The 26,063-nt window shown below is 41.8% G+C and overlaps 1 protein-coding gene and 1 long non-coding RNA gene across 6 annotated transcripts in view; one reads left to right on the plus strand and one right to left on the minus strand.

Moving 5' to 3' along the window:
- LOC102070330 (uncharacterized) overlaps window positions 1-11,848 on the minus strand; it is a 31,043-nt gene extending 19,195 nt beyond the window's left edge. Inside the window, exon 1 of the long non-coding RNA XR_003381495.2 lies at window positions 11,633-11,848. This is a non-coding gene — a long non-coding RNA (uncharacterized LOC102070330). The remainder of the gene's footprint in view (window positions 1-11,632) is intronic.
- ZFHX4 (zinc finger homeobox 4) overlaps window positions 3,695-26,063 on the plus strand; it is a 155,584-nt gene continuing 133,215 nt past the window's right edge. Inside the window, exon 1 of one of the 5 annotated variants that reach the window (XM_074552855.1) lies at window positions 3,695-3,809. The gene's annotated coding sequence lies outside the window, so the exon portion shown is untranslated. Of the gene's footprint in view, window positions 3,810-9,478; window positions 9,894-9,956; window positions 10,138-11,896; window positions 12,425-26,063 lie in introns of those variants that run through there. The other 4 variants (XM_014272587.3, XM_014272447.3, XM_074552848.1 and 1 more) reach the window with 4 other exon arrangements.

The following is a 26,063-nucleotide window of genomic DNA, read 5'->3' on the forward strand; positions in this document are numbered from 1 at the left end:
ATAAGACTTCTGGATTATATTGTTTGCCTTGTTTGTGCATTGTATTTTCTCTGAAACTGTAAAAAATATTAATTTCCATTTGTGCCTCTGTCAGTACTATGAAACATTTAATGTAAAAGCTATCATTCCTCCCTCAAGCACATTTAAGTAAAGAAGAAAGTTAAAGTTACTAGAGGCTTAGCTAAAAAACATATAGTATGCTTTTAGAAAATCAGAATTATATGATTTTTGTTTTGGATTGCCTTATGGAGGCCTAGAATAGGTAAAATCATTTTATCAGATATCACACCAAACGGAGGCCCTGATGGCGGTGAGAGTTTCTAACAGCGAGACAGACCTACGTTTTACTCACTTAGGAGGGGACTGGCAGGATCAATCCCCCTCTGTTCACTTCATGTGTGTAACCTAAAGACAAGAAGTAAGTCTAAACATAACTCCAGCCATGTGTAAAACAGCGAAAACCTTTCAGTCAGTATGGAAGAAATTAATGAATTAGATTTATTCCTCCGGCTTCTTTAAAAGAATTGTCACAAGAACTAAACAGAAGATCCCAATTAATGAAACAAAGGAAAGTTTAGGGCCATTTAACCTGGAACAATCATTTCCTCTGGTTAAGGTTTATATAAAACCCAGAGCAGGCCTGAAATGTCAACTCTAGTGGTACCCTTTGAAATCCCGTTTTATTCCAGCACTCACTACACACACGAAAGCAAACCCTTAAACTGCAGGCTAAGTGCATGTGGCCCAACCAGGACCATACAAAGGCGACACACGTAGCATGTGTCACAGCCAGCAGCACATGAGTGACTTCGCCAGGGGGGATCCCTCATCTAGATCCCACTCCAGACAATCAGGACACAGCAAGGGAAAAGGGATTAAAAAAAAAAAAAGAAAAAGAAAAAAAAAAAGAAAGAAAGAAAGTGGGGGGGGAAAGGAGGAAAAAAAGAAAATGGCAAGAAGAGCCGGACTCCAAACCCCACCTCCTGCCCCAGACACACCAGGGCAGGTACCCCGGCTGGGAAAGCCGGGCACCTCCCGCGGCGGGGACGCTGCCGCGGCCGGCGGGGCGCGCCCGGCGCCCTCCGGAGCGGGACCCGCGCACCTGCCGGCCCCGGCGCCGCGTCCCCGCCCCGCCCCGCCCGGGCCGCCCCCGCCGCTGCTCCCGGGCCCGGCGGAGCGCAGCGCCCGGGGCCGGCCGGACCCGCACGGTGCCGGGGCCGCCGCCGCAGCGGAGAGCGCGGCTCGGGGGCGCTGCCCGGCGGCGGAGCGGAGCGGCCGCGCCGGGGGCTCCGCGGGCACGGGGCGATGGGGAGAGCGGGGCGGGTAATGAATTCCAGCAGAGAGCTCGAGAGGAGGCATTTTTCAGAGATCTGCCATATTTAACACTGACCACACTAAAGATGTTATTAGCGACGGAGGGGTGGGGAGGGCAACGGGGGATACGATAAGGGAAAATAGATAATGACACATAATCCAAACCAGAAGTTTGAAACCAAGTTAGTTCGCTGTAAAGAGCTGAACTTTTTTTTCCACACTCTCTGTCTCTCTCTCTCTCTCGCCCCCCCCCCCCTTTTTTTTTTTCTGTTTTGTTTTTTATAGGCTGAGACTGAAAGACAGGGAGATAAACTTGTTAAGGAAAGAAATATTCTTCTAAGCAAAACAAAATAGCTGAAGTGAGACAGTGAAGGAGAGGGAGGTAGGGAAATGCAAAGGACATACTACTATTTAGAAACCCCAAAGGAAATTGTAAAGTAGGAAATGAAAAGAAGGAGGAGAAACATTTCTGTTGTAAATTGGAGGGAATGAAGAATAGCGGGAGAAAAGGGGGTAATAGCTGCAGAAGGTCTTATGTAAAGCACCACTGAAGATTAGCCAATGTCTAAAATATTTCAGCTGTGGAAAGAGCGTGGTGTGCTCATCCCTTCAGCATGGGTGTGTGAAAGGGAAATGAGTAGGGATAATTACTAATATAGCACATGTCCGGAGGAACCAATCCAAAATAAGAGATAAATTTGGCTGGTGAAGACAGATAGGAAAAAGGCTGGAAGGAGACTTAGGAATACTTATACCCGGGAGGAGAGGAAGAGAATTAAAGAAGGGGAAATGTTTCAAAAGTACAGGGAAACTTAGAGAACCAGCTGGACCGGGAGGAAACAGAGAGGCAGAGATGGGGCGAGAGAATGAAAGTGAGAGAGAAAGAGAATGGGAGAGACTGAGGTGAACAAGTATACCTGGGAGAGGGAACAGTTGGAGCGGATGGGAAGAAGGAAAGCAGGAGCGGAAAACTAGGAGAGAGGGAAGGAGGGACGGAGGGAGGGATGTGGGGAGAGAGGGAAGGAGACGGAGGGAGGAGACAAGGGCTGAAGTCTCCCAGCCTGGGGAAGGTGCAGCAGTGAGTGAGAGAGAGCTCACTCGGAGGGTTAGGTTGGATTTCCAGAGCTCTTAGAGCTCATCGACCAGACCGCTGGAGTCACTATTCAACCCGAGTCCCAAACACACGCCTCACTAACTACTTTACAGCCACTTTCATTGATTTTCTTTATCAAATAAACATAATACCCGTTACAGCAACACTTCCTCTTCGCGCAGCCAGAATGCCACAAGCTGATTGCTGCATTTCTCCGGCTTGCAGTTCCCCACCCTCCACCCCTAAATAAATTGTGTTCTTTCACTTAAGTGGTCAAATACATTATTTCTTGCACAATTTTTCTGTAATCTGGAAGGTACTCTGCCAGCTAGGCAAATTGTTTAAATTGCAAGGTAAAAGGTCCCCATTCCCATCGCCCTGGTGTGGAGACAAAATTTTCTCCCCATAAATTCAGGGTTAGCTTATATATTTACATACTTATTTGCCACTATTAAGAGGTAACTTAATTTAAGGGGTGATGTCAAAGAGAACAGTTCTGCCTTAAAAACTGCAGGAAAAAAAATTAACGCAATTTTACCACATGCACCTAAACTGTCACTTAATCTAAGCATTTCAGCCTCAAATTTCAATTTTATTTAAAAAATCCCCTAAAAGTAGCCCCCTTCAAAAGCTGTTTTTGAACCAGGCTCTTCCATATATGTCAAAGGGCTGTTGAATTATTCATTATTATAATTACTATCATCATTGTCATTATCCCTTTCCATGTGGAAATAATTTTATTATCGTAATTTGATATCTGAAGAATTTCCTGTTAGTCGTTTGATAATAATTTTTTTTCTACTGAAAAGAAAAGTTTTGTTTATAAATGACAGAAAAATATTTTAAATGCTTTTATGTTTACTATAGATTTCCGTTTATCTAATCGATTGGAATGCCAATAAATCGATTAAAGGTTTAGTGTTTTACAAACAACCATTTTGTGCTTTTTGATTTTACGTTCTGAATGATTTTAATAAAGCTAATGCCTTCTCTGAGCGTTTGTTCACCCCAAACCTAATATTCCATCATTTCTACTATTTACAATTGCAATTTAAATTGTTTCTAATGAGAAAAATAAACACAAATAAAAGAAGGAAATAATCTGATTAAATTACTTTGTGCCTGTGGTCAACATATTTAGGCAAAGCCCTTAAAAATCTTGGTGAATTATATGCGATCATACAGTGATTGCGGAATATTAAATTAAACTTAGATAAATCCGCATTGAAGGAGGCAGCACCCAATCCTGAATTTATTTCCCATTTTCTATAACAGCATCACTGCGCTCCTCTCTTTGCAATGACAATGTGCCAAATCTAGGCATTTTGAAAACATTTTCCATATGCTTTAACTGGAGACTGATAGACAAAGAAGAAAAGGAGATGGTCTTTTTTCTCTTGAGGTATATTTCCTTTAACTTTTCCTCCTACCTTTCCTGATCTTCATCATTTTTTAAACAGAAGTTTGAAAATCATTAGGACCTTTTCTTTTTCTTTTACTTTTTTTTTTCTTCTCGTGTAATCAATTCTTGAATTGTGGGGTTTCAGCTATGCTTTAATGCAGGACTATAGAACTGTCATTTCTATACCTTAGCGGACAATATTTTGGGGAGAAATCATTGATTCATTTAGTTTTCGCTTGCTGGTTTTTGTAATTAAAGATGGTTTTAATTATACTCTTCTTTTTTTTTTTTTTTTTTGTAAGTCAGATCAGATGTGCTGCTTGCTTGCTGGAAGGTTGTTTTTTTTTTTTTTCTTTTAACGGTGCTTTTAATTTATGTGTAGTTTTTACGGATAACACAGAGGTGGTGGCTTTTATTTAGCTGTAAAATCCACACGTTTTCTTTGAAAACTTGGCTCCTTGGGCGAAAATAACTTTTTCTGGTTGCTTTATAATCGCTGTTTGTCGCAGAGGTAGTTTAGCATATTGTCTACACAACAAAGATTCCTGTTTTATTGGCAGTGTGGATTGCTGGATTTAGGTATAAATATTTCATAACTTTCCTCTTTCTGCAGTAAGATCGGTAGTTTTATTGGCTTTTTCTCCTTTTTGTCTGTCTTTCTACCAGAACCGTTTTATTTCTGAAGTCCCTTTTTGTCCTTTTCCAGGGTAGAATGTAAAATTTTTCCCTTGGATATATCACTGCTGGAAATATGCTCTTGGGCTTTCTGGAGGGGATGGGGGGGAGCGGTGGTAAGCGGTCGTTTTCCTTTATTTGCATAAGAGCTGGTGAAGTGCCTGTGAAGTTGGTGAATTGCTATTGTTTGGGGCTAGTCCTGACTGTTTTTGTTTATAAACACTGGGGTGGTTGCCGGGAGGGGAGGGAGGTCAGAGCACTGTCAAAGCGCTGACCTCTGAAAGCCCAGAGGGCGCCTGGCTCCTTCACCCTCTCCTTTCTCTCTCTCCCTCTCCCTTTTTCTTTCCCTTCCCATCCAAGGCCAGGAGCTCAGGTTCAGGGCATTTAATCCCCGCGATCTGCCCAAGAAAGGAGCTGAAAAAGGGCTGTTAAGGCTCCGGAGGAAACGCCGGCAGCAGACTTAGACCTGGAACGCTTTTATTTATAGTAATGTCCGGGTGTGCGTTTTTGTACGGCTCCAGCCAAAATAACAAGAAGAGAAAGCCAATCGGGATCGGCACTATTTAGCTCAAAATCTCAGCGAGATGTCTGTACTATTCGGCTGTGATTTTTCTCTAAGATCACTGCTCGTTAGACGCACTTTCAGTAGGTGAATGCCAAATCTGGGGCAGTGCAGGCAGAATTGAAATGCAGTATGTTATTGTTGTTTTATTTCTTTTTCGAACAAAACTTTCCAGGAATCAGAGTGGGGATTTTTGTTTTCTTTCCCTCCTGCCTCCTCTCCTCGCGTCCCCCCCATTCCCCCCCTCCCTATTTTAGTGTGTAGTGGAATGTTTTGCGGGGGGCGGGGGGGTGGCGGGGAAGAGTGTTGTAAATTAACAAAAGATTTGTATATATGATACCTGCAAAGAAAGAAATTATTAATAACAGCCAAACGCTTTGGGTTCAGAGTCAATTTCATCTCGGGGAAAAAAAAAAAAAAAGAAAAGAAAGAAAAAAGTACAAGAGATTGCTATCAGGTTTAAGTATGTTTTGAAAAGAAGTTGCTGAGTTAAACAAAAATGTTAGTTAACACACTGCCTTTGTCAAATAGCCCCCGGGAGGAGAAGAGACAACAAAAAGGAGAGGAGGTGGGGGCTGGGGATCTGAAAGTGTCTGTGGCTCAGATAAAGGGTCTGTAACACTGAAATCTTGTAATACCTCGTTTCAAACTGAGCTCATCTATAGACTTAGGGAACGCAGTAAAAAGACATGGATCCCCTTTCCCTTGGGTTGGGGTCTGGGGAGAGGAGAAGGTGGGGGAAGGGAACGCTTATTAGGGAATTATGTCGGTTTATTAAAGAGGGGAGCGGCTATGTCTGTAATTATGCAGATCCTTGTGCCCCTGTGTGTCCGCAGCGCAGATTTAGGGAGTGAAATGAGCTTGACGGGAAGACGTGGTGTAACAGAGCCCGGTTTGGGCTACGATTTCTTTGTCTATTAAAGAATGGTCAGTGTCGGGCTCTGGCCCCCATCAGCTCCGTCTCGCCCAGGCCAACAAGTTTTCCTTAGGGCTAAGGCTGGAGATGGTAAAGGACAGAAAAGGCTGAGGGGTTTTTGAGGTTTTTTTATCTCCCTTCCCTTTCTTTGAAATGTAACGTCACTATCAAGAGCTTTTTGTGGTTTCAACAGGAGGCTCGAAAAAACCCAAAATATGTAACGGTGCCTGCAGGAGAAGTTCGGAGGAGGTGGGCGGGGGGTCCACCGAGACCGGAGGAGAGGAGCTGAGAGGTTAGGCGAGACTCTTCGGGGCGATCAGCTGAGCGAGAGAGGGAGGAGAGAGGGGAGCGGGAGCCGGGCCGGGCCGGGCCGCGCCGCCGGGAGCCCCGCACGGCTCTGGGAGCCCCGCACCGCTCCGGGAGCCCCGCACGGTTCCGCGCCCGCCCGCGCCCCCCGGCCCGCTGCCCCCAGCCCGCGCTGCGCTCCGCTCTTATCACATCCCACAAACCTGCCGCTGCTGTCTCCCGGAATTAACCTTCTTCGATTTTTCCTATCTACGTGGCGATCCCCGGGTTCCTTCTAAACTGTTAACATCCCGTAGTGCCTTTTTTTTTTCCTCCCCCCGCCCCCCCCTTCTCGATAGGTACTATTTTTAGGGGGAGAGAAAGCGGGAGAGACAGAAAAACAGAGAGGTTTAAAATGTTAGGATGGACAGTAAACAGTGGCAGAAGAAACCCTGAAAAATGTGGACTCTCCTGTCGCAATTCCTGCCTTATTCCCCCCTCCTTTGTTCCTTAGCTGTAACTCAAGAACACCATAAACCTATATCCCCCTCCAAGACGAGAGAAAGGGGGGGAAATCTAGAGCCAAAAAAGAATGACTTGACTGTTCTGACGTTTGGTGTTTTGACATTAATGACATTAATGATATTGATGTTTCACCAGGAAAAAAGCACTAGGAATAAAAGAGGTGGGGGGAAGTGCGGGGGGGGGACGACTTTAAAACTAAATTATCTTCGTTTCCTTATTCTTCCGTGACATTAAGTATACGTGTTACTTCACTTGAATTTGAAATAGATGTATTGTTCTCAGGTGTTTCTTCATCACATTGTATTTAATTGTCTTCAGTCTTAGGAAATGTGTTGCCATCCTTCAGGCATGCACTTGAATGGACAATGCATCCTTCTATCTCAGAGTTCCGTTTCGTCTACCATTTAAACCTAAAAGCCTTCTTTCCATCATACTCCCCCAATCTGATAACTGTAAACAGGTTTCAGAGATTTCATTTTCAGTCTTTGTTTGCATTTTTTTTCCACCGTGTAAACAACAATGCAGAATATCGCTAGTCTCCTTATTACTTTCATTGACAGGGCGCAGTGCCTGTGGAAATCTACATACATATGCTCACACCTTTTTTCATTGATGAGCTGGTGCAATGCATAGGTGAGGCTTGGAAAAGCCACAAAGTTGCTCTCACTAACCCTCCAATGCTCCTGACTTTTCCCTTAAGTTCCAATCTTGAAGATTTTCCTGAAGTTTAAAGTAAGGTTTCCCTGGACTGAGGTAGGAGTCCTCCCCTGCTTTATTTGCAGATTCCGATTTTTTGAATAGCTGTACTTCCAAGCTGGCGGTTTGTTTTGTGGGGTTTTTTTCCCCCTTTTTCTTTCTTTTAGTCCTTTTTTCCCCCTTTCCTTTCGAAAAACCTCTTTTTTCTTTTTTTTTTTTTTTTTTTTCCTTCCTTCAAAACTATCAGGACCTTCACTCTGACCTTAAACATCTGCTTTTAGACACTCGGTTCCCTGACACTGGCCTGTGCTTCCTTAAGGGCAGCCTTAATTCATCATCAGGTGGGGATTTTCCTATTAGCGTTAGTTCCAGTACTTGCAAAATGTTCTCCTGGAGCAGGAGGTTTAGGGCCCAGAGAGGTGTGCATTTCTGCCATCCTGGTTTTTGCTGGTTTGTTGTTGTGGTGCATGTGTGCTTTTAATGGAAGGTTGTGATAAAACCTTCCTGCTGGTTTTTAGTGTTTAAGGCCTAAGACAAGGTTTTGATGTGTATCGCAGGAATCACGAACTTCAAAGGCATGTCAGCTCTAAGGTTACGGTTCACCTGCGCGGGGTCCTTGGTGCTGTAAATATCTCCTGCCTGTTCCTGTGACTTAGTGACCATTTCTGGTATACCCATTTCTGGAATAGCATTATCAAAAATCTGCACGTGTTCCTGCGGTGTATTCGGATGCTCTTTGAATAGTCATGTTTTTATCTTCTGTAGGGGGTATTTTAAAGTATGTCTATTCCTAGTTTTAGTTAATTATCTTTTAATGAAAGTGTCAGTCATATTCACATCTGCAGTATTAGGTTAAGATAATTAGATTTTCAAATGAGAAGCAATCTTCTTAAATCCCACACAGGAAAATATTTGTAGAAGATTCCGATTTATAATGACATCTGTACATTTTACCCTACTTTTCATCATAATAGTGTGCCCCCCTCCCCTCAAGAATGAAATATGTCTGGTAAAATATAGCAGATAAAATATTAATAAAATATCAATACTTGCAGGGAAACTGGAAGATGATGCATGTATATGCATGAAACCTGGATTGTATGCAAAGAGACCCTTTCCTTGGGCTGATATTTACTTCATTTTGATAAGACTGTTTACAGTTGATATTGTATATTCTGTAAGGCTTTGCTTTTTACTTTGTTGGTGTCTCCAAGCAATTACATAGCGGTCAACAAATGAAGTGTGTGCTGTGTTTTGTGTGACTCTGTGTGTGTTGAGTGTATGTGCATATGTGTAAATACGATGTGGGATGTGAGCATGCACATGTGTACATTTGTGTGCACATGTGTAAATAAACCCGTCTTTATCTCTGTATGGGTAGTTGTTCCCTATCCTAGATATATTACCTTTCCTTTTGCAGATGTGTCATACATTCATTAGCCCATTGAAAAAACGGGATGTAATTTTTTTTTTCATTAAAGCCCCATTAAAAGAGAGAAAATGTAAGAGATGAACAGACAGACAGACAGAAATATCTCCCTGATGCAATAATTAATTTGGACCCGTTTCTTTTTAAGTTTCCAAACAGTTAAAAGAGCAAGTCTGCCACCCTCTTTTTTTTTTCTTTTTCTTTTTCTTTTTTTTTTTTTTTAAATTTTCCCTAGCCATCTACTTTGTGTGCCTGTGCGTGTGTGTCTGTGTTACTAATGAAGTTTGCAGACTTGTGTTTGTATCCATGAGCTCCCTTCTGCTGCCCCTTCTTCTCCGGGCTGGCTCTGTGGCTCCCGCAGCCCCGGCGAGCCCCCGGCAGCCGCGGCAGCTCCGGCTCCTCCGGCTGCGGGGCTGCGCGTCATTTGCAGCCCGGAGAATGTTGATCACCTCACTAATTACACCTCTCCCTCTCCTCTTCCCTCTCCTCTCCCTCTCCCTCGCTCTCCCTCGCTCTCTTTACTCTCTCTCTCCTCTCCCTCTCTCCCCTCTCTCTCCCTCTCTCTCTCTCTCTCTCTCTCTCTCTCTCTCTCTCATTCCCAGAGTGCATATCGGGAATAGACACACAAAGACATGCGCACTCAACTTAATCAGCCATTTTTTTAAACAGGGCTAAAACGATAATAATTAGCAGAATAAAGACATATCGGATTTTCATTTCCTTTCCTCCTTTTCCCAACCCCTTCACAACCAAACAGCGAGACCGCGGTCGGCACATGCTTTAACAACTCCCGGACCCCAAAGGACCGCTCCATGCCCCCCACTTCTTGCTCAATCATTTTTATTTTCACCCAATAAAGTTGGAGGATTATTTTTTTTTATTATTTTTTTAATGAACCTTCTCTCGTTTACTTGGATGTGATCAGCTGTTAAGTAAATAAAGCAAAACAAAAAAGAGAGGCGAAGATCCAGTAGGAACTGCGAGGGGAAATGGAAAGTAAGTTTTTTCTTTAACTTTTATTGAGTAGTTTGTGTTAAATTTAGGTCGAGTATCGATTATCTTTCCAGGCTGATCTTGCACAATCTTTGATATTTCGCTCTCGCTCTCTCTCTCTCTCCCCCTCTCTCTGTGCCTCTTTCTCTCTCTCTCACATACACACACACACACTCACATCCCCAGATCCCATGTACCTCTCCCCTCTCTCTCTCCCCCCTTTTTCTGCCTGTTTCCCCACTTTTAGGTACGGTATTTGCTCTCATTTCGGAAGGAGGGGCTGCTTTTTCTCTCTCCCTTCTTTCTTTCTCTTACTGCCTTTCTCTTTTATTCCGGGGGTTACGTTTTGTTTGTGTAATTTTTTTTTGTTTTGGTTTGGGGCTGTGGGTTTCTTTTCTTTCTTTATTTTTTTTTTTTTTCCTCTTTCGGGCTGTAACTTTCAGATTAAGTGGAGGACCCTGCTCATTTTGCGGAAGAGGTTCGGGGGATGCCCCCCACTTTTTATTTCGCTCTTTTTTTCTAGGGAGCTCGGGGAGGGGGGGAATACTGTCAGATTAGGAACGACGTTACGGCTGTCAGAAGTCATCCCTCGCCAGCCCCTTTAGGGCTCGCACTCTTCTTTCGCAGCTCGGTCCCCCCAAAACTTTGAGGTGCCTTTTGAAGGCACATTCTGCTCTCCCACCCTCCTTGCCTCTCCTCCTCATCTCCACCCCCCTCGGCCTCTCAAACTTTCGCTTTCGGGCGAGGGGGGGGATGCCAGCAGGGTCATGGGGACCCTGACTGCGTGCGTGTGTACAGGGGAAGGTTGTGGGGTGCTTTTTCCCCTCTCCCCCCCCTCCTTCTGCCCCCCTTTCTTTTGCAGGTAGGTTTCTCAGGAGCAGAGGCAGGGTGGCCGTGCGGGCGTGTGTCTGTGTGTGTCTGTGTGTGTGTGCGCGCAGGGCGATCGCGCTGCTGCCTGCCGGCTCTGGCAGCGTTGGAAGAGGAGCCCGTTAGGAGCGCGCTCTGCGGCTCTGTCAGTTTCGCCGCGCGGCGCGGGGAGGCGGCCCGGCCCGGCCCGGCCCGGCTCGGCTCGGCTCGGCTCGGCTCAGCTGGGCTCGGCTGGGCAGGGCTCGGCTCGGCGCGGAGCGGCCCCGCTGGCGGGGATGTGGGGATGCGCGGCTGCCGCTGCCTGCGGGCGGCTGCCGGCCGGGCGCCGGCGGAGCCCGCGGCATCCCCGCCGTGCCGTGCCGTGCCGCGCCGCGCCGCGCCGCTCCGTAGGAAAGGCTCTCGCGGGCAGGGTCAGGGACTGCTTTCAGCGAAGCCTTTCTGAGATTTTTTTGAAAGGGAGTGGTGATTGTTTTGCGGGACAGGCGCCCTTTTTTTTTTTTTTTTTTTTTGAACAGGGGGCTAAGGTGTATTAAAAAAAAAAAAAAACAGCCAACAGACAAAAAAAAAAAAAGAAAAAGAGAAAAAAAAAGCTCATAAACAGCAAGCCGCAGTTTGGTTCCTGCTCTAACTGCTCGTGCCAGAATCAAGTGCATCCCTTCCCATCACGGCGGCTAATGGCAGACGCGTCCCTGCTTCCCCGTCTTTCCTGACATGAAATTTCCTACAAAATTGCTAATAAACTTTGCCCCCATCCGATGCCAACTTACGGCGGTTCCCCTCCACTCCTCCCCTGCTGCATCTTCTTCCCCCCCCACCCCCACAGCCTCCCCAGCAGCGGCAGCAGAAAACACACGGGTTGGTATTTCTTTTGTTACCTGCGAGCCGGGCGGCCGGGGGTCTCTCATCGGCTGCTTAGGGCACTGGGTCCAACCGAGAGAGGAGCCACATCAGTCGGGTTCAGCCTGTTTCACCTCAGCGCCGTCCCGAGGAGGCTTTAGCCACCATTCAGTAACACACCCTCCTCCTCCTCCTCTTCCTCCTTAGGTACCAAGGCAGAGATCGCAAACATAACACCCCCCTCCCCACCAAAAAAAAAAAAAAAAAAAAAAAAAAAAAAAAAAAAGCCCAACCAAAAGACAACTTGCCAGGCTGAAGATGGTGGAGATTTACATTAAGCCAGACACAGGCAGGTTCACTCAGGAAGTCTGACCATCCCGTTTTCTGACAGTTGCATTTCCTCGGCTCCATTCCGTCCTCCTCTTTTTTTTTTTTTTTAATTTTCTTTTTATTAGCCTTGCTTCGGTTTTATCAAGGATTATGTAGTTGGCAGGAGGAGAGCGAGAGTGGAAAGAGAGGGCTCGGGTGCTTTTGGGGTGGCTGCTGTGAGGGTGTTTTTTTTTGATGGTGTATTTTTTTTTTTTTCAATCGTGTTTCCCCTGGATTTGCAGTGGCTCGATCCTTAGGAGTGGTGATGGAGTGTTTAAAAAGATCATATGTAGCATTATATTTTTAGTTTGGTGGTGGATGGATGGAAGAGGTAGTGAGAAGCCTTTGCAGCCCTGCCTGTTGTTGGTTAGATTGAGGCAGAGACTTGGCTGCGATTGGGACGCGACTGTGACATGGGCATCGATCGCTTCCATTGAGAGCAATGCAAAAACACAGCCTGGGTATGTAACACTCTCAGTGCCATCAACACTTGTTTTACTTTATATTTACTGGCAAAACTGACAGAACGATCCGGAGTGCTTTTCTTTGAAATAAGGAATACAAACCTTTGGATGGGAAGGTGCACAAAGAAGATCGTGGAAATAAACGGGGGGTTGAAGGTTGGGGGGTGTGTGGGGGGGAAGAGACTTAATCATCATTGCTCCACTTCCTATTCAGCTGCCTGTATTTAAGGAGTTTCTGTCTTTTCTCTACTGGGGGATCCTACTAAACTGGTTGAAATGAAAAAAATCAGACTATCAACCTTGAGGGAATATCTGCTAGTTTTCAGGGTTTGCGGTTTCAGCCGGTAGGAAGGCACACAAAATAAAAGATGGCTAGCCAGCTGTTTTAACCTCTTGCACCTGGCTCCAGAGCTGAGGCTCACCAGGATTATTCAGTTATTCGTGTTATCTGTGCTTGAATATTTATAGTGTAAGATCTAGAGATCCACACAGTGCATTGTAGCATCTCTTTATCCTTTAGTCGTGGGCTTTTTGGACTTTGCCAACATAAACATGTATTCAATAGTTTTCATTTTTATGATAATGAACATAGAGGGTCAATGAAATATAGAAGGAAAAGTCGTAAATCTGCAAAAGTGAAACCTACCCAAGGAACAAAGAAAGGTCAGGTAAACCATCTGTGTAAGTCACAGTAATAGTACCTGCTGTTTGGTTTATGCAGTGGTACTGCTTTATTATTCTCTAAAATTGAACTTATCCGCTAGATCAAGTTAAAACTGAAGGAAGGCTGTGGAGATGGCAAACGACATTGTGTGCATCTTTCAGAACAGGGCGACAGATGTGTACCTTGATTTTTGAATAGTTTAGGTTTATTTGTGAAGATAGTGCACCATCAAAGAACATATAAAGGAGGCTGAGAAAAATCACTGTTTAATATTGCAGAATTTACTGCTTCCATTCTGACCATGAGCCTAAATTTACACAATGAAATTTGATTATCTCTAATAACAATATTAGATCCTGCACTGGATGGATGAGAATTGAGGTGGTTTTGTTGATTGCAAGGGTTTAATGTTGCATTTCAGAATCTGATGTGGTTTAGCCTCCCTTCCATTAACTGGAAAACCCCTGAGGTTTTACAATTATTTCTTAAAGATAATACATTTAAGATTGCATTGGTAGGCTGAAGAAAAGTCATAAAGGCAAGAAGGGAAGCCCTTAATAACTCTTGAGATTCAGACATGTTCAGCAGTTAGATTGGCTCTGACTTCACCAAGGGTCGACAATGTGTCATTTCCATGAAGCCAAATTGCCCTCTGCCTATATGATATTAATGTGCAAATCAATATTTCAGGGATTAAATTTCCCTTCTTCATTTTTTATGGTTTCTACCTCAATAAGTCTCAAGTCTATTAGAAGAGGCTGGATGATTTAAAATCTTTCACTGCAGAATGGCTTGTCGTAGCCTTGTTTCACAGACCATTTTTTGGATTTTCGTTATAAAAGACTAAAGGCATTCCGAAGAAGTTGATAGTCAATATAGGGACATGCTCACTGTTGTAAAGCCCTTGTTCGATTAAGAGCTAAAAAGGTATTGAAAATATAATATATATGCTTATATAATATATATACATTCTACTGCTTTAAAAATATTGTGTTAATCACCTATTGATTTATTTCAAAATCAATTGAAGCTCCTTTCTTATTAGTGATTTGTTCAGCATTCTTCAGCCTTGTTGTTAATTTTCTTAAGCAGCATGCATGAGTTAATCTGCTGGTAGAATGTGTTTTGGTGTGTTTTTGAAGCATATTTAAACCCAGGCGTTTTTACCTCTTTAAGCTGAGTGGTGTGAGCAGTTTAGTATTGTGGGAGAACCAGGAGACTTTGAATTCAGCATTGTTTTTATGAAGCTAAGGGGCATTTTGCAAATATTGTATGATTTATGCTCGTGAGCATATCAGTAATGTTTATTGAGAGTTTCCATTGAATATTCAGGATTAGTTAAAAATTAAAATGGAGCTATCTGATCTGGAAGGAAACAATACATGACAGAAAATTTAAGTCAAAATATGAGGTTGTGACTTTATCACATAATCTTGGGAAGGCCCTACTGTCTATCATTTGGTGTTGTTTTATAGTCTTAGACCATCTGGACTAGGTTCCGCACAGCTGCATGAATTTCATATGTGATAGAACATTTTTTCCATTCAGTGTGAAATGTTCCTTCCTAAAAACGTACACCAGACTCGCTTAATTTAGTCTGCTAAAAGAAATGCACATGAAAAAGGACAAAAGGCTCTTTAATCTCTGCAAGCTGTTTGTTTTTCTTCAAGATTCCTGTCTGTTTGGGTTTGAAAAGTCATGTTTATTGAGCAGATGATTCTGAGGTGTGACATTAAGATAATATATGATTTTTGTGCTAGTTTCTGCTCTCCTAGTTAATTTGCAGATCTACTTTTTATGCCTGTCAAAACACAGTTAATCTATTCTTATTTACAATTAATCTCAATAAAATTAATCTTAACTATGCCTTAGTCAGTAGCTTAAAATATCTAATTATATTCAATTAACTGCTGTCATAGTAATTAACACTGCTTAATTGCCTCTGCATATATTTATGTAAAGCTCATTAGTTACTGCTTGCTCTTTTTTCCTTTCCTCGTTCCCATTTCTGCGGATCTGAGAGCCCTGACATAAAACCTAGTCTAGTTTTTGACAATTCGAGTCTTGAAGACCTGTGACAATGGCAATACATGTGTTTGTGACCTGTTAGGTGGGTAAATATTTGTGTTTTCATATGCAAAAAGGTCACCAGAGCTGGGTCTCTAAAGTACTTCCAATCCAGCTCCCTCCACCTCTTGGCCTTTCTCCTACCCCACCACACACAAAAATGTTTTCTAGCCTGTTGATAGAAATATGAGAAGCCAGGTTAAGCTTTGTGTTTATAAATGAAGAGCTTTTCTGCATCTGCCTTGGGGCTGTACCCAGAAGGCAGAGCTTTGCTACTCCAAATTCATTCAAAGGGTTAAAGACTTGGCCAAGGTTCAAACTGAGAAGCGCCCAGGGAAAGTGCATGTGAATATGTACAAGTTTCATGTAATTAGTGCTTAATTATATTAACATATGCAAATTGTCAACTTAGGAGCTTGTTGAGCTGGCAAAGATCAGCCAGGCACAATTGCTGTATTGTTCTGAAACAATAATGGATTTCAAGTTGGATTGTGAAAACACATAACTAGCTATCTAATTTAACTCATACCATGGTGAAATTTCATTAGTCTCCATGGAGACTGGTTTAATTGTGCTGACTAATGTTCTGGGCTGCAGAGTGTCCTAAAAAGAAAGCGTTGTTTGCCTAATCCACCTTACAATGACACTTGTTTGTACATGTTTCCCTTGTGTGAGAATTTGCATATGCAAATAAATAGTTTCTCTGCCCCATTTGTCATGGCTGTTCATTACCCATGAAGAGGACATTGTTACTAGGCTGTTACTGAGTCTCCCAAGACAGGATAGTGTCAACCAGTCCAGCCACATTCTTTCATAATTTGTTTCTGATTAATAGACCAGAGTGAGGCTCATTCTATTCAGGCCTCTGCAAAGGGAAGGTCAGTTCTGTCACTGAAAAGAGTTTCCGCAGCAACTGAAGTTTTTTTCTCTCCCTTCCCCTCCCCCCTCGTGCTTTGGCTAAAATAATCATATTTAAAATAATGTATTCTTGCTCTAAGGAATACCGCCACTAATAATCTCTAGTTTCCTAAAGCAAAAGATAGGAAAATAAAGGAGATTCTGGTATTGGAATATTAATCCTGTTTTTGACAGAAAGGTAAACTGATATAATTGCTTTTCAGTCGAAGGAATGGGGGTTTATACAAGTGTGAAAGCATCGGAAAAGGATTAGCATTTTTTTGCATAATGAAAAGCTCTGTTGAATAGGGCACTGAATGGTTGACTGAATGACTGAGATGAAAGGAAGATGAAAATGCAGGCTCCTCTTTCTTTATGCCTATGTTCAGCTCTCCCCAAAGTTATGTTTGTCCAAGACTTGAGAAAACAAGCAGAAGCTCAGATTTTAGCAAATTGCTAAGATGCCCTGAATTTACATCATCATGAGAAGTAACACGTACGAGAGTAGTGCAGTGAAAGGATAAGAAGCACAGGTTTGTATGGAGGGGAGCTCCAGGAACATGACAGGCAAACCAAATATTGACTATTGGGTATCAAGGATTCCCAGCACTTTGCTTGGGGGAAAGAAACAGGGAGGACAGGGGCCGGCAGGGAGGGAAGGAGCTGCTTTAAAAGTTGCCAATGGAAATTATGCATCAACACATAATAATCTAATAAAAGTTCGCCATTCAGGGAAGCAGGGTTTAGTCAATATCTGTTTTAATTATTAAACTGTTTCTCCTTTGGAAAAAGTTATGAATTCTGACTCAGTGCTAAGTGTTTAAGTGGTATAGGAGCCTTGCTGGGGAAAAAATTACTCTCTTTGCTCGCCTTTGAAAACAGAGAAAGCTTACCGAAATAGCAATTGATACATGCACGTAAGGAGCGGGGGGGTGTTCAGTGTGACTGTGTCAGCGTACTCAGGTTGGTTAAAACATTTGGATTCCTGTAGATTCAGGTGGCCAGAAGGGCCCTGGCCTCCTCCTGCAATCAGTGCTGGCCCCCTCCGCCTCCAGCCAGCACTGGATCAGGCCCCCAGCCAGGGCTGCAACTGGTTAGCTGTTGACAATGTGATCAGTGCTTCTAATTATGTTCTCTCAACAGTAATTAGGGCAGTTAAAATACCATAAGTGTTGAGCCACTTTTGAAAGTGGGAAGTGGTTCTTTTGTATGTATGTAAATCAAATGCAGTGTGAATAATTATTTGTATGTGTGCATATTAAATAGGCTCTCTTTTTTATCAGGTCAACATAATTACCGATTTAGAGCTACTGTGGAAAACTCTTGGTATTCAGGCTAAATATTAACTTGTTTTGGGGATTTTTTTCCAGTTTGCAGAAAATTTATTTGTAAATGCTTGCTAGTTCGGTACTGGGCTTGATCTGATGATATTTCAACATTGAAGATGCCTCTAAGAAATTAGGATTGCTTACGAATAAATGAACCAAAACTGCAGACAGTGCTTGGGAAGAATAGTCACAAAAAAAAAATCTCTTTTTTAAAGATAAAGACCTTCTGGAGGTTTTAGAATGTTTTGCTGCTTTCCTTATGAAATTCCTTAAAACTTCTTTGAAAGGAATATGCTTGGGGTATGCCTTTCATTCTGGGAAGATCTTATTAGTGTATTTCTGTAAGAAAAATGTGTTAATTAAAAAAATAAATTAATTTGTATTTTAAAATATTGTTAACCAAGCACCATGTGTTGTCTCTGGCAAAGTTCCAGCCACTGTAGAACTGGATAACACATGGGTTAATAATAACTTATGTGATGTCTGCATTCTTTCTGAATGGGCAGAATCCCAGCACACCAAGATTCTGAGATTCAGATTTTAAAGACTAAGATGTAACACAAAATATATTTATGTGAACATATGCACAGATAGGAGAAACTAAGAAAGACATGTATGAGCTGCTTTTACCGAATAGGTATAACAAACCTAGTAGGTTTTGTTTGGTAGTTGTTGAGCTTTGTTGTTGTTTTTGAAAGGGGTAATAAACACACGTATTGATGACAGGATTTTGCAGACCTGTAGAGATAAACTTGTTTTGCATAAATAAAAGCAGGAAGTTCAGTCTATAAGACATGCCACTCTATTCCTTTTTAGTAGTCACTCTACAGCAGTTTTATACCACTATTTTCATTATTATTGCAATTTTTGCTGTGTTCTAAACTAACCAGAAAAGTTTGTGCCAGCCTGAAATATGGCAGACTTGTTGAGGAATTACATTTTCAGCTTAAAAAAATATTCTGAGGAATGGTTTAACTAAGGAATGGTTTAACTAAGTTATAAGGTCAAAATAAAAGTTTTCTGCATCAAGACACTCTGTTTTATGTCCACATTACTCAGAATTGGCTTTCAATTAAAAAAAAGAAAATGGATATATATATATATATATATATATATATTTAGATTGTAATTTGTCTGAATTATATTCAATTTGCCTTTTTTTATTTTTGAGAAAAAATTTAAAGAGACACATAAACTGGCGTCTCTTTACAGATAAATCTAGCAGACTTTTAATACTCACAGTGATCTGATCAGTTATCCCAGCTCCTAAGAAGGTGTTATGGTCCTTCAGGTCAATAGTTCACAAACTAAAGGCTGTATATACATGAAAGACCATGGTGACTCTGAAAACAAACATTTACCATACAGGCTGCAGCAGTGTCTGCAGAACAAGCGACGTGCACACTGGATATACGTTTAAAACTGCATTCAAATAGACAAATATTCTGTTTCTGCAACAAAGAAATACATACAAAAGGCCTGCCTTGATGTGTGCCTATGACACATATAACCAAAAGAACGATATTCTTCCCATTCACCCTAAACTAAATCAACAATTACTGCCCTGAAATTAGAGGAATAATATGGGTGTAAAACTGGCAAGACAGACAGTTTTGATATTAGTGGAAAAAGAATCTGGCCTGTAGTTACCACTTGACAATAATTCCATGAAATTAAATTCAAAAGCTTTTGTCTCCTCTTTTTTTGCTCCCATTTCCATTTTTAAGGAAGGCACTGGAAGGTCCGTAAGTAAAAGGCTTCCCAGAGAGGCTGAGAGGGGGTCAGTTCTCTTCCTTTTACCAGGTAACAGCAGAGCTGAGGGTCTGTGAGAGGCTGCAGCTGAAGACTTGCTCCTCCCTGTTTTGACACTGAGGCTGCCTTATAAATTCACCTAATCTGAGATGACAAGGCACCTGTCACTGGTAGTGCTCCAGTGTTTGGGGCACTGATGGAAACCTGGAATAATCCCAGTTGTTTCCACACTTGTCACAGAAGATGGTAGTGTAACAGATAAGAATAATCTCTTTTTCATGGCAAAAACATTATTTCTGTCTATCTGTTCGGGATGGTCCTTTGATTTTTGGTATTCAGAGAACCAGAGCTTTTATAGCAAGAGAGGGGAAAGAAATATCCTTGGATTTGCCAGGTGTTACATGATGTTTTCAAATGCAGGTGGTTTACCTGTTTGAGAAGCTATGGCTGTCCACCTTTAATTAAGATTCTCCTTGTTTACCACCTAACACTTCCCATGACTTCTCCACTCCAGAAAATAAGGCCTGAGTGAAAAGTAGCTCCTTAAAAAGGGAATTTATTCCTGTGGATTTTACTCAGGTCCTTTTCTGTTTTGTTGTTTTTGTTTTTTTTTTAATTGAAATAAGGTTATTGATTTTGTTTACAGCACTAAGAGTTGAAATTAAAGAAAATGTAACATTTCTAAAATAAATTATTTAGTTATATGGCATATGTCATCCCTCAATCTCTCAGTTCCTTTGAGTTTTCACAACTGTTTGCAAAACAATAATTTTTTTGCCATTGGAGTGCAGTTATCTCTGGGGTGGGAAGTGCCACCCCATGCATTCAAAACTGTGAGCCACTCTGCTAAAAGAAAGCAGTGTGCTTTGGGAATTTTTCCAGCGGCAGCAACTGGTTTCTGTAGGGAAGAAAAATATGATTTCTCACTGAGTCGTCTGCAGTACATTGGGACAGACATTTCAGTTCCAGTGTAAGGCGTCACTGGAGTTTTGAGTCCTAACTGGTCTGGCCCGTGGATTTCTCTCTCACTTGACGGGTGCTTTCTGCAGCATTTTTGCAGTTTCCAGTTTTGACTGAGGGCCTGTTGCGAAGTCCAGCGCCGCCTGATCGATTTCCCCAGGTTTGGATCAGGCCCTTGCGAAGAAGAGCGTCATCTGCTGAGGCACCCGCCGCAATTCCAGCAGCGGCAGGTCAGGCTGCCAGGCAGCCGCCCCCCGGCCCGGGGGGAGCGCTTGCTGAAATCACAGCTTTTCCCCGAGTGGGTGGAAAGGCAACAGGAGACGGCAGAGCAAAAAAATGTTACTATTTAAATATAGCAGAAACTGGGAGCCTGACAATAACTCAGCTACTACAGAGTCAATTCAGCCATCTGGAGATGGTGACATGTCAAAAAGGGGGGGCAGGGGGAAGAAGAGGCGTTGTGAGGGAGAGAGAGTACTTAAAAATGAAGAATTTCATTCCATGTTGAAATCTATTCTCCATGCAGGATACAGCTTTAATGTTGAACAGCATAGCTCTCTGAGTGGTTCTGTGCATCAAAGACATGCATACTGGAGCACCTAGTGTCATGCCACAGCTGGATTCTAATGTTCCCGGACCAGATTTGTTTGACCCAGCACAGAGTTTACTGTTGAAATTAGTTTGATTTTCAATGTTATTATTATTTAAAAACAGATTTTGGGGCTGTTCGAATTTTTAAAACACGTTCTGTGGTAATGATTTATAAATATTCCTGATTTCAGCTGTAGCTGTACAGAAGGGTTGAATCTGCTCTCAGCATATTTTTTACATGATTTTAATAATTGGAGGCAAATATACTGCATATCTTTTGGGTTCATTTAAAAATCTACGCAATTTAAACAAACACTGAATTGTGTAATGGTTTGTCTGGGAATTACTTAGGCTGCACAGCATAATAATATTTTATTAGCTGTCATTTGTTTTCAGGGAAGAAAATGGTGATTTTTATGTTGTGTGTTATGTGAAAACTTGGCACTGAAACAGGACAGTCCCCAAATGTGAATTTCTTAAAAAGGCAGGACAGTAGTTGCCCAAAAGGTGAAGACTTGAGAAAAATTGGGGTAGGTCATTTCTTTCCTGAAATGAAGCAGGGTACAAATTAGGAGCCATTAAGGTTTGCCAGGAGTTGCTGGTCATAGAAGCCTGTTTAAGTGCTCACTGTCAACAAGGAAATCATGGGCAGCACTTAAAGTGGCTCACCTCTGATTTATTCATAAACCTCACACGAGCACTTGGCTTTGTTGTTGCTCTGGTAAGGGGGAACTGATGCCAATAAGAACAGGAATAAAGAGCTTCTTGCATGGTCCAAAAGTGAATAGCACTTTATCTCAAAGCATGACCTTCATTCCCAAGATCTGTTGTGTTACAGTTGACTCTGCTAGATGTGTATTCTCAGATGAATTGCTAGAATACGTTACAACAAATATATACTTTGTAAACCCTCTAGATGTAACAAGAACCGTGTAACTGGAACTTAGGTTCTAACTTGACAGAAAGGTTGTGGTATTCATAGGGAGCTGAGTGATTTCCGTTTCAGACAGTGCTTTATGTTGGTGTTTTTATTGTGAGTCAGAAAACAGTGTGATTATGTGGCTGTGATTCAAATGAAAATTTTATATTCTTTAAGGGATTTATTTGAGAAACATATTTTGATAAGAACAGACACACAGAATGTGAAGTGATTCAGAGACTAAAAAGGAAAAAAAAAAGTTGACTTTGTTTTTAGACATATTTGATGGCTGCTGCTGTATTTTTGTTTCTCTAAAAAAGGCAAAGTAGTGCTCGCAGTCCGCAATGGGGGAAGGGGCCTTTCGAAGACGGTCAACTACCATGTTTGCACTGGGGCAGAGGTTGAGTACAGTTACTTAAATCCCCAGAGAAACATTTAGTTAACGCTAGACTCTTTCTGATCCCGTCCGAGTCTGGTTTTCTTTCCTGCTTTTTAATGAAGTTTGTTTGTTGCTATGTTTAGGTTATGTTTTTAAACTCGCTTGCATTTTCACAACAGATTTGACCAAAAGAGTCATAATGGAAGACAGTGATGAGAGTTAATGATACGTCTTTGATAAAGCAGTCCTCGTGTGCAATCTGATCACAGCCATCAGCTCATTTGTCATGGCTGAAGTGAAAATGTCAGGACCAATGAGTGTATCAGTGCTGAAGGGGGCGAAAGGGCTTTTGGAGACACTTTTGTGCTGGGAGTGGGCCATAGCTTAGATGCAGCTCTAGGGAAATACTGGGATTAGCCAACTCTGTGCACAAATCCCTAGCATAACAGAATTAGTTGGGAAAATGAGGTTTGTTAGGGAAAAAAAAATCTGTAGAACTGCTCTAGGCTTCAGCCCAGGAACTATGAAAAGCAGTAAAGCATTTTATTAAAATAATTTTAGCAATGTGAATGTGTGCACATTCCAGTGAAAATCACAACTGGTAGCCAACATACTGACACAACCCATCCTAATGCATTTTGCATATGTATGTGGGTTTCCTTATAAAATAATAAAAAAAAAGTGCATTAAAAAAAATACAGTGTTTACAATCTTAAAAGAAGGTTTACTGAATTTGACACAGTGGAAATTTATGCAACATTAAAATGCGGACTGATGCTGATGATCTTTTTGCATGGGTTCGTTCAAATAAAATATAAGGATAGTCTCCCTGCTGTAGACACTTCTTTACTCAGGGGGTAATTCATAATATAAAAACATACTGATTGCCAGACTGGGATTTTGTTGTGGCCAGCCTTTTTGTCTCTTTGGCTAGTCTGTGCAAAATGCTTCTGAAGAATATCACAGTAGGCAGATGTAGGATAACCTATTGTATATACCTGCCTTGGCAAGACTACAAATGCAAATTTTTTAGACCTCTGAAAAACAAGTTTTAATATCCCTTACAATTTAGTTTTTTGTTTTTGTTTTTTTTTTTTTCACATTCATTACAATAACTCTGGATAATTTTGGCAGCCAGTTCCATTCTTTTTTTTAAATCTTGGGAGTTTCATGGTTTCAGTGGTATCCTTCTGCAGTGAATCCTACTGTCTAACCCTTTTGCTCCTCTCATCATCAGGTTTTAATTTGTCACAGCTTAGCTTTCTTGGAAACCTGCTACTTGTCTGCTGGAAAGCTTTGTCTTGCTTCCTGTTACATACCTAGGAAGAGCACGGTGCTTTTCCCACTGTGTTGTCCATAAAAATGCTGAAGAGACCTTGGTTTCTTTGAGGTCGGGATCCTTCTTGCCAGACCTATTCAGCTGATGAGGAACAGTGTAGGTGTTTAACCAGGTAATGCCTCTACCTGCACTATGCCAGCCCAAGAGGAGTGAGTGGGAGCGAGTTATTCCATCTCCAGTGTGTGGAGCAGTTACTGAGAATTGTCTGGATACTAGATTTGTGTAGCTAATTGTCTCTTGGGCTATACCAGTTAATAATGGCTATTTACCTGCTTTGCTGTGTGCCCCGTGTGTTTGATACTGCAGAACTAGTGGTGTTTTAACTTCCCACATCTGCACTGAGGGTGTTCAGCAGGCTGTCAGCGCTGGGCTGAGAGCATTTTTTCCCTTTGTTTGGCGTTGCTATTAAAGGTGCTGCTGTGAGTTTATAATCTTTCCTTTGGTTTTAACGGGAGACTGAGAAGAAAATCGTTGTCACCTCGGATGTCTCACCGGTCTGGTGGCTGCCACCATTCTGCAAGGCCTCGGAGCGGGAGCAGCGTGTGGCGATGGCGGCTCTGGCCCTCGCCGTGCTCTGCATTATTGGCGCGCCGGCGTTGCTGCTGTGCGATGCACGGCGTTTGTCCGGGCTGGAAATCTCTCACTTCCTAGCTCTTTCCCAAAACTTGGGCATAAGTTTGGGAGCAGACAGGACTGGTACACATGCTGATTGGAGCGGGTGGAGAGGAGGGGATGTGTGGCAGAGCCCTAGGCCGAGGCTCTGGTGCTGGGCAATTGCCTCTGGTAAGGCCAGGCTTCCTCGCAGCAGGCTTGCAGCTAGCATGTGAAACCAGCTCTTGTGGTCATGGGCTTCGGGCCCGCCGTCCTTCTGGGCCTTCTCATGCTGTGAATGTGACCACAGGGACTAAAGATACCAGGTAACCTTGAGTCTGGCATAAAAATGTGTGATAAAGCTGCAGCCACCAGTCTTTAAACTCCAAACACTTCCCTGTTTATGCGTGTCAGTGTGAGTGGCAGCAGCAAAGTAATTTATTTAATCTAACTAGTACTTATCTTTGTTAGGAGTCGCCTGCAGATTTCTTCCATTTCATGTACAGTGGATTGTCCTTTTTCAGATAATGTGCTTGTACAACCTTTTTTTTTTTGTTTAATTCTATTGATTTACAATATTGAAGTGATATATCTGATACCTGTTTCCTGCACTTTGACTGTACGTAGTCAAAGAAGCTGATGGGATTCTTCCCTCCCTTCCACAAGCCTTTAGGTGTTTTAAATGTATAATTATAATTGCATGTCATTTGATAGCTGCACTAATTGCTGCCAACCATTGTCTGTTTGCACTTAATGCTGAAACCTGATCAACATCCTGCTTTGGTTGATGTTTGGTGGTAAACTTTAATTAACTCTTATTGCATTGAAGAAGAGCTCAGTCTCTGTGCTAACTAATCATTTACCTTCATTATGTCCTGACAGCTCCACTTGTTCCTGGTACTAATAGATACACCAGTCAGTAAATAAACCTGCAAACCTTCATGCCTTCAAGTTGTTCCTCATTGATATTTTGTTGCTTAAAGTATAATGGCGTAAAGATAATTATTTCAGTTAGTTTTGTATCTCTGCTTTTCCAGACACTGATCTCAAATTGCCTTTTTCATGCCAGACAATATAATTTTAATAGTAACTGTAGATTTAAGATAACATTATTCCTTCAGCATGGTTCCTATATACATGCATCTTTTGAATCAATACAATTAAGCTTGTCTCCTGTTGGAATTCTTGTAATTATTTTTCTTGAAATACTTTTCCTGTAATGATATTGAAGTTAAAGTAATCAGGTTACTGGCAGATCATGTAAAATTCAACTCAAAATTGCTGGCTGCTTGATTTTAATTTGTCTGACATCAAGTTTGTTTGAAAAGGGATAATATGTGGTTAAACCAAGGAGCTTATAATTATGGTTGACATTTGTTTGTTTATAATGAAATCTAATTAAAGTTCATACATTTTAAAACACCAAAGTTAATTACTGAATTGCTCACTTCACTTATGCACAGCAGTCAAATTAACTTGCAGAACAAAAAAATGACAAAAGACTATGCATAATAAAAACAAAATGCCCAGCTGATCTTGGCAGTACAAAACAAATTTGCCATGATAATATTCTAGAAAAAAAGTGCTTTATTAATAACTAAACTGTTTGAAAAACATCCTGTATTTTCACTGTCCAGGCTGACTTAGTAATAGAGTAATATTTAAATGTTTAAAATGATTTACAATACCACAGCCTTTTTTTCTTTTTCCAGATGCATAAATAGAAGAGTCTTGCAGTCTTGTAAATCTGCTCAAAAGCAGGATTCTTTATATTTTGTTTTCATCAAGACTCTTTCTGGACTTATCTGGAGTTGTGGTGTCTCCCCAAGACCTGGACTGTTTGCCTCGTGGTAACTTTTAGAAAGATAATTGCAGCATTTTTAGCATGCAGGCAAAAAAAATACTGTAATGTTTATTTCACAGTGTGTTTTGAGACAACAAAGTGGTTAGGTGAATGCTGTAGAGCCACTCTGACTCCCTAGTCATTATTTGTTACTTTTGCCATCCATTCTTACCTTGCAAATATGCTGACAGAGGGCACATCCAGACTTCAGTAAAATCACAAAGCTTGTGATAATTCACACTTTAGAAGATTATGCTGCTCTCTTTTACATCATTAAAGTATTTTTAGTATCCTTACTTATGTTAA

Source organism: Zonotrichia albicollis, chromosome 1 (assembly GCF_047830755.1).
Source record: "Zonotrichia albicollis isolate bZonAlb1 chromosome 1, bZonAlb1.hap1, whole genome shotgun sequence".
NCBI lineage: Eukaryota > Metazoa > Chordata > Aves > Passeriformes > Passerellidae > Zonotrichia > Zonotrichia albicollis.